Source organism: Helianthus annuus, chromosome 17, assembly GCF_002127325.2.
Source record: "Helianthus annuus cultivar XRQ/B chromosome 17, HanXRQr2.0-SUNRISE, whole genome shotgun sequence".
In the NCBI taxonomy this organism is placed as follows: Eukaryota; Viridiplantae; Streptophyta; class Magnoliopsida; order Asterales; family Asteraceae; genus Helianthus; species Helianthus annuus.
The window spans coordinates 151,131,400-151,140,461 of NC_035449.2; the positions used below are offsets into that span (position 1 = coordinate 151,131,400).

Sequence of the window (9,062 nt, forward strand, 5' to 3'; positions counted from 1 at the left end):
CATCTGGACACGAGCCCGTGTTGACCGGATGGCCCCGTGTTCAGATTGCCAATATCAAAAAGTAACAGAAGGCTGGGCATGGGGGCGTGTTCAGCGAACACGCCCCATGTCCAGATACCTGAACTGGGCGTTTTTCTGCAGACCCTTGAGCACGGGCCGTGTTGGCTGAGCACGGCCCCGTGCTGAACTTGCTGTAATGAAGAAAAATTTGTCGGGTGGCTCTGTTTTTGTGCATGGGGTGTGGGTTCAAGCTTCCCTTAGTATCCTTCACCATCCCGAGTGTGTTTTATTCCTAAAACTTAAAACTAATACTAGAAAGCATAAAAAGTTAATCTAAACTGAAACTAAGGATAGTTCCGCGGAATGCCTCCGTGGTGCGCCATGTTTATAAGGGTCTTTGGCTAGACCCAAAGCCAGTCATATGTTACCCAAGTGGGATGGTTTGCTTCCCATTTTGCACCGTCGGAGAGCATCATCCAAACTTGAGTCTATGACTTGCATGTAGTTGACCGGGTCATCATCTTCTACTCTTTTCCCAACCCCAAACTTCATCTCCTTGTCCCCAACCCTCAATGTTAGTGTCCCACCATTCATGTCCACCATTGCGTGAGCCGTGGCTAGGAATGGTCTTCCTAAGATGAGTGGTACTTTGGTATCTTCCTCCATATCTAGTAAGACAAAGTCGGCCAGAAAGACTAAGTCTCCGACTTTTACCAATAGATTTTCGGCGACACCTTGTGGATATTTAATGGACCTATCGGCGAGTTGTATGCTCATTTTTGTAGGGCTTGTTTTCCCTAGGCCGAGTCGGTCGAACATTGATGCGGGCATGAGGTTGATGCTAGCCCCAAGATCGGCTAGTGCATTGCGTATGGGTGATTTCACAATTGAACAAGGGATGGTGAAGCTTCCGGGATCGATCTTCTTTTGTGGGAGTTTGTTGAGTAGTAAGGCGGAGCATTCTTCGCTTAAATTAACTAATTGCAATGACTCAATTTTCCTTTTGTGAGTGAGAAAGTCCCTCATGAATTTTGAATATTTAGGCATTTGGGTTAGGACTTCTACAAATGGAATATTGACATGCAATTGTTTTAGTAGATTTACGAATTTTGTGAATTGCTCATCAGTCTTTTGGCGAAGTAACCGACCGGGATAAGGTACAGGAGGATTCTTGGGGGGCTCTTGGCTCGGTGTAGGAGTCGTCTCTTTTTGGGGTGTTGATGAAGTTATGGTTTGGTTGGGTGGACTCCTTTCAGTTGTGGGAAGCGAAGCCTCCTCAGGACCTACGGTACGGTTTCTCAACGTGATGAGATGTACTTGCGCCTTTGGGTTTGTTTCGGTATTGCTAGGTAACGCGCCTTGTGGTCTCTCGGAGAAATTTTGAGCTAGTTAATTTAATTGTTTTTCAATGTTTTGAATACTAGCTTGTTGGTTTCTAAAATTCGATTCTATTTGTTGAAATCAATCCGAGTTTTTCTCATCGGTGTCAGAGATGAGGCATGAGTCGCTGTCTTCAAGCCTCTCTCGTCCACCTTGTTGTTGTTGAGAGAAATTTTGTGACTCATTTCGTGGTTGTTGAAATTTTGTTCTTTGGTTTTGATTTTGTTGGTTAGTACTATTTCCAGGTTCTCTCCAACCAAGGTTAGGGTGGTTACGCCATCCTTGGTTGTAGGTACCTGTCGGAGGACCTGATGGCCTAGGTCTATTATCAATGTAGTTTACCATTTCCGTTTGATTATCCATTTCTTTCATATAACTCCAATTTTCATGTGGCCCACCACAGCCTTCACAAGCCATTACCGAGGCCGTTTTTCCCATTTCTAACTTTTTGATTTTTGAAAAAGGGCCTCGATTTGGGCTTGTAAAGAGGTGCTTTCGTCAACCTTATGGGCGCCCGGGGCAATAGATTTGGTGCCTCAGGGAGCTGAAAATTGTTTTGAGCAATTTCCTCAATTTGATTATAAATTTCATTCGGGCGGCGATTACCTAAAAGTCCCCCGGAGCTAGAGTCAAGTGTTTGTCTTGTGTGTGGCAACAACCCATTATAGAAAGTGGATACTTGTTGCCATACCGCAAGACCATGATGAGGACACTTCCTTAGTAGCTCCTTGAACCTTTCCCAAGTTTCATATAAGGATTCCCCATCCTCTTGTGAGTATGTATTAATTTCAGTCATTAATTTAGCCGTTTTAGAAGGAAGGAAATACTTATACAGAAACTTTTGGGTTAGTTCATCCGGTGTTTACCGAACCAACTGGGAGGGTGTTAAGCCAAGCCTTAGCTCGGTCTTTTAGTTAAAATGGAAACATTCGAAGGCGGATGGCGTCGTTTGATGCTCCGTTGATCCGAAAAGTATCATATATTTCCAAGAAGTTAGTAATATGTAAATGGGGATCTTCGTCCGCAAGCCCGTGGAAGGTTGCGGAGTTTTGGAGCATTTGTATCAAATGCGGCCGAAGTTCAAAGTTGTTGGCATCGACATTTGGTGCATTGATAGCGGCGCCAAGATTACCTACAATGGATCGTAGGTAATCCATGAGGGTACGTTGGTCCGCCATTAGAAGTGGGTCCCCAGAAACTTCCTCTTGGTTTTTAGCTTTAAGTCTTTTTCTTAGAAAGCGTTCGGGTTCATCTAGAGATTCTTTTATGTCTCTACTGGAACTGGAGCTCATACTCTGCGTAGAAAGTTCAGGTGCGGCGCCTGGGTTCCAAGTCCTGCAATAAAAACAAAAAGAACGTTGGTCAGAAGTTTCACCACGGCCCTGTGCTCAGATGAACACGGCCCGTGGTCGGAGTTACAGTGATTGTTTTCCGGATCCCTGTTACTGGAGAGCTCGACACGGCCCCGTGCTGCACCAACACGGCCCCATGCTCAGCTCTCTGTAATTCGAAAAATAAAAACTGCCAATAACAATGCTGGGCACGGCCCGTGTCCAACCAGGCACGGCCCCATGCTGGAGTCTGCAGAAGCTGAAAAATTTAGAAAAATCTAAAAAAAATAGAAAAATAAGAAAAACGATTAGGCCGTTGATTCCTAACTTTCTTAAAATCCTTGTGTTCCCAGGCAACGGCGCCAAAAACTTGATGCGTGTGTAGCGTTATATGTTTTTAGTTATATTTTTAGCTCTTTTTAACATTTTAGTCAAGTTTTAAATTTATAAAACACGATATTCTACTAACACTAAACACACATATGGGCAAGTGCACCCATCGTGAGTGTAGTATAGCGTTGGTAAGATACCGAGGTCACCCAAGGACACAAGATCTTTTAGTACCGGTTTATCCTCAACGTCTAATCAAATCAAAAGTTTAGAAAAAGTTTTAAACATGAAAACAAAAACTAAAAATACCGAAAATGAAAATAAAATAAAAACAGATAGACAAGATGAATCACTTGGATCCGACTCACCTTTAGTGTAACCTTTGATGTTTTCCGCACTTTTGCACTTTTTAAGAGATTATCTTAGTTATAGTAGTAGGCCCCTCTTTTGAAGGTGACGTTACTCTCAACCTAGTAGTTTGAGTCAACAAGGATACAATCCTAAAAGGTTGGATCATTGAAAGATAATTAATTAAGTTATTAATGTGTAATGTGGTAGGCCCCTCTTTTGAAGGTGACGTTACCCTCGGCTAAGTGGTTTGAGTCAGCAGGGATACAATCCCAAATAGCCGGGTTAATGTATTAATAGTAGTTTATATATGAGGGGATCAAGCCATTCGCACCCCCGCCATCCAATACCAGTGGGTATTGAAGGAGGTCCTAGTAAGCTTGACCCAGGTCCTTGCAGGATCTATACACTGAACAAGGCAAGAACCTTACCAAACCATTCCCTTAACCCCCGACTAGGTAGCCAACATATCTCTATATAGACCGTAGAGATATGAATGGTGTAAATCTTTTATTTTATATAGATAGTAAAATAATGCAAGACACCACGGACAAATGATAAGGAAGTTTCAGCTTCAACATAAGAAACTAATTCTTAAAGTCATTAATACAAAACCAAATAAAAAGTGCGAAAAGATAAAAAAAACAAAAGTATTACACTAAATGCTTGTCTTCACCAAGTGATGTAAGAGACTTAGGCAACCATGGCCTTTGATTGTCAAGAACTCTTACTATCAATCTTGGATCCCGAGACTACTACACGCACTCTATGATGGATGATGGATGATGGTGGTGCATGTGGGTGTTGTGATGGTGGTGGAGTGTGGGTGAAGTGGGAGAGATGTGGTTTGTCAAGGGATGCCTTTGAAGTGAACCAAGCACCTCTATTTATAGCCTGCACAGAACCCCGGACACGGCCCCGTGTCCATCCACTTTCTCTTTCTTCATTAATTGCAGTTTATCTTTATTAGCTCCACACGCCCCCGTGTCCACTGAGCACGGCCCCGTGTGCAGAAGCGTATCTGTACTATCAAGATTTGCTTGGATTCTGCGAATCTTAGCGTTGACCACGACCGTGTTGAGCTGGGCACGCCCCCATGTCGAGAATTAGAAGCTTCTATGCTTTTGTCTTTTCTGCAGACACGTGAACACGCCCCCGTGTCCGCTAAGCACGGGGCGTGTTCAGTCTTCTGATCTCTTGTTTTTGCTTGGGAAGATGTTGTCGAGGGGTCGGGCATGCTACGTTTATTCCTTTTCTTGTATTTATGTTAGATTTAGCTGCATTTTTGCTTCTTTTGTTCATTTACGCTCTTTTAATCCTGAAAATACAAAAGGAAGACAAAAGCACACTTTTTCCAACATTAGTACTAAAAAGGGTTAGTTTTATGCCTCATTTGATGTAATTTATATGTTGCATTTTACACACATTAAAACACATAATCTCTGATGGAGTGATTTGAAGCACTTTATATAAGAGACTGAGAATCACACCTTGTTCTTTCTCTTGAACCTAGATCGGCAATGGAGAAGAATGAAAAGTGAGGATGTAGAGTTGGCAGGTAGAGGATGAAACCCCTATTTCCAGCTACAAAAAGTGTGACGGCTCCATATCTTATGTCCTAATAATGAGATTAACACCTCTTTATATAGGAGACGCGGGTCTCCCCAAACCTCAATGGACTTGGCCCAGTTAAGGGTTACCTCTACAAGCCCTTTGTCCAATGTAGTGTAACCTACATCACGTTGGGACTCACAGTTGGGTTAGTAAGCAATGATATTAAATATTATAATAAAATGTGATAAGTAATGTCCGACCATTTAGGCCAGGTCAAATACCATGCCTCTTCAAAACCCGGATTAATTTCATACAATTTCTCTCATTTTTCGCGTGATTTTGAAGCGAATTACTCGATTCGTTTGATTTGACCGTTAATTAGCGTTTCTAATATACGAATTTCGGAAATCGTTGAAAAATGCAAAGAAATCGGCTTTAATATGTGTAATTTTGTTTGATTTTGAACGGATCGTGATAAAATTAGGGTTTGATTGATTGATTTGTTTCAATAGGGATGTAACTGATAAGGTGGGCAGCTTGTTATTAATTTTTGTTCTGATTGGTGAATTATGTCTGATTCACGAATATGTTTCCTTGTTTTATGGCATAAAGTGGGTTAACTAGTTTTAAACAACCTAGTTAAAATATAAATTAAATAGTGGGGAATGAAGTTTGTGACAAATAGGAAAGAATGGATTACTTGAGGGACTAAATTTGGTCGAAAGGATTTAAGTTTTATTAAAAACAAGAAGTCCAATATGTGTATGTGTGTGCGTGGTATAACGCTTTGCATTTTTTGTACTTTCTGTATTTAGAAAGTTGTATTCGTATTTCTATTTTTAGAAACTTGTAATCGTATCGTATTCGTATTTCCTTTCCAATCTTATAATTTGAGGCTTTGATCATAATGAAATTCTATTTTTCACTTATACATGTTACATTTACGCTACAATCTTGAATACATGTTTCTACGCGAAAACCAATACTTAAGATACTTGAATTGTCAATTATACGTGCATTATACTCATACACTACTCTGATATACTTAAAGTACTTAAAACCGGCTAAAATACGAGAAAACGGCATAACATAAACCTCTGGTACGAACTAAACCCTCTCGTGCGGATCACACACTCTCTCGTGCGGACCACCTTCCCTCGTGCGGATCTCTCTCTCTCTCTTGCGAAGGACTCACTCGCACGAAGGGCTCGCTTGCACAAGCCATCTCCTTCACACGAAAGACCCCCCCCCCCTCGCACGAACCACCTTGTTCGCACGAAACACTCATTCCTGCGAACCATACTCCTCCGCGCGAAACATTGCTGGCGACGGGGTTTCGGGCAGAAACACAAACAGCCGCGTTTTTCACCCCTTTTCCCCTTTTTCCAACTCCCAATCATTTCCAACTTCATTAACTACCTAAACCCTAATCCATCTTATAAAAAGGAGCCTCCATACACCCCTAAATACTCTCCAAACACCTTAATCACTATCAAACTCCCAAATCTCCTCTATTCTTCAAGCTCATGGCAGAAAGTTCCAAGTGTTCTAAGTGAGTTTTCACTCACTTTTCTCTTCATTTCTTCAGACTTTCTTCTTCTAAACTACTTGGATAACCTCTAGTAACGTTTCCACAAGTTTGCCATGGCAAACTAAGGTGAAACCTCACTATATTTGAGATCCAAAGTAGAGTTAATTATACTTTGATTTATATACTTATTACTCATGTATTTTGATTGAAACTTGGTGAAATCTTGTACCCACCATGCTCCTAACTAAGCTTATAGTTGTGCGTTTGTGTTGTGGTTGATTTCCACCAAGAAATAAGGCTCAAAACCTCTTTAAAATTCGGCCCAAAATGTTCTAAGTGTTGAAACCATCCAAGCTTCCAACCTTTAATGTTGGAAGACTTGTGTATGAGTAATGTGTGAACTATGGAAGCCTTGGCTCTCCAAAGTTGTTCCACTATCTCACTTGAATGTTTTCGTACAAAAACAACATCCATAAAGTGACAAGGCTACATCACGTCCTCGAACACTTTCCATGCTCGAGATGTACGCATCTAGTTTGCTCAGTTGGTTGTTTTAGTTAGTTAGTTAAATTTAATCTTATATTCATGACCAACCGAACTCATCAACTAAGTTGATAAGCTTGTGCTTTGGTGAATCATACAATGAGGTTTAATGGATGGAAATCGTCCTACCTTCATGCTTGACTTACATGATAATACATAACGGACAAAGTTATATGATATACTATATAATATACAATATATACCTATTAACCAAACTCTTGATACTAACCGGATTATGGTTAGATGCCAAGAACTTAGGTTAAGATTATCTTCGTTTCTAGACTCCTCGTTTGTGATTCTAATGGGCAAGTTAGGACCCATGAAAACTTAGTGTCCAAACGAGTATCTAGACAAGATATACTTTCGTGCACGTATACTTTCCATATTAATTCCGAATCCAAACTCTCCATGAACTCCATATACTCATATACCTTCGTTTCCCCAATATAGGGTAACTTTGGTGCTCCACACTCAACAAATTGTCAACTCACGTTTACTTTGGAAGCTTAGCAAATCGTGAGTGTACATGACCCATTTTTTATTTTTGATACTTTTGGGTGCAATACTTATGACTTATTATACTCAAATAATCCATTATACATGCTTAATACGTGTTTCTTAGAAATTCATACATACTGGAATCCTTACTTGCTCTTACTTTGTCACTAACTTCGTACAAGACTCCCTTAACTTGTATAGCGCTATAGGAGTAACACATCACCCATATTCTTGAAGTCATGTTAAGTCTTACAAAAATGGTCTTGTCGTTGCGACGACAAGATTACGCTAGTGGAAATCTTTGGGTTGACAATTATGAGATGCATGTTGGTGTTGTAATGATATGTCTTAGTTTACGATTATGCCATGTGGATTCGTTTAAACCATTTTATACTTATGCTAGTAATTCAAACTTGTATGCTCGCCAATACTTTATGTGTTGGCATGTACTTTAATATGTATTGCAGGAACTTGATGATGATACGTTGAAAGAAATCTAGTAGGACGACTAGAAACGCACTTTAAATTTTGTTTATGTGTTTTCTTGTTACATAATGTTGTACATTGCTTCCAAATATTGTATTTCTGATTTAGAAATGAAATGAAATTTTGCTTACTAAATACTTGTCACAAATAGTCGTTATGAAGTCTCTTATAATCTCGTTTTCATCTCACTCTGATGTCTCCGCTATCGGTTGGGGTGTGACAGATTGATATCAGAGCCATAACTTTATGGAATTAGGAAAATTGCCATGATTTGACCTAGTCTATAGTTTAAGTACCCATACTTGACCATTCTTTATTTGCATGCTTAAAATACTTGAATTCTTCCTATTCTGCTTCGTATCTTATCTTTTCTCATAAATTATACATGTCATTCCTAAGGTAAACACAATACACGCATGAAGACGTGAAGACCCTCTTATTTCAAAACGAGACGATCTCACCAAAATAGGTATGAAAACCCTCCTTTTTGGTGAAATCTCTCAATCCGCGATTATCGATTTTTCACGAAACTATACCATCAAGTTAGGAGTGATATCCAGACATTGATGGAGAATTTCATGTTCTTACTCTAGTGGACCCTTACCAAAGAGTCGGAATTTATTTCCTAAACTCGATCGGTAAGTACCAACCACACTTAGGGTACGACGTTATCAAGTTAGGGGTGAAACCCGCATCTTGACAACTAGTCCCACTCTTCGATTTTCAATCTCGCCAAAGTCTCGAATTTTTGTTTGACTTGGGACATGTAGTAACCGGAAGGGTGAATACCATTAACCAAAATTTTAGGTGAGAGTATTCTACCTATTAGGCCAAAGCATGTTTCCCAAACTCAAAGGAATTTTCAACCACTTTGGAATAGTCTTGGTTTTGTTCCGAGACACTCCAAGTTTTACGTTGAATCTCTTTTATGTTATATCCATTTTGATGTATTTTTTTATACTTCATACTTCGTTCATTTCAAAACCCAAGACATAAATCACGTGGTACTCGCAATCTAAAACAATACTAATATTTGAGAACAAACTAAATTTACCTTCCTT

General features: G+C 40.0%; 1 non-coding gene across 1 annotated transcript; it reads left to right on the top strand.

The window, feature by feature from the left end:
* Positions 1–2,075: 2,075 nt before the first annotated feature.
* LOC118489358 lies at positions 2,076–2,182 on the top strand. Its single transcript, XR_004887377.1, has one exon. It is a non-coding gene; the product is annotated as a small nucleolar RNA R71 (small nucleolar RNA).
* Positions 2,183–9,062: the final 6,880 nt, after the last annotated feature.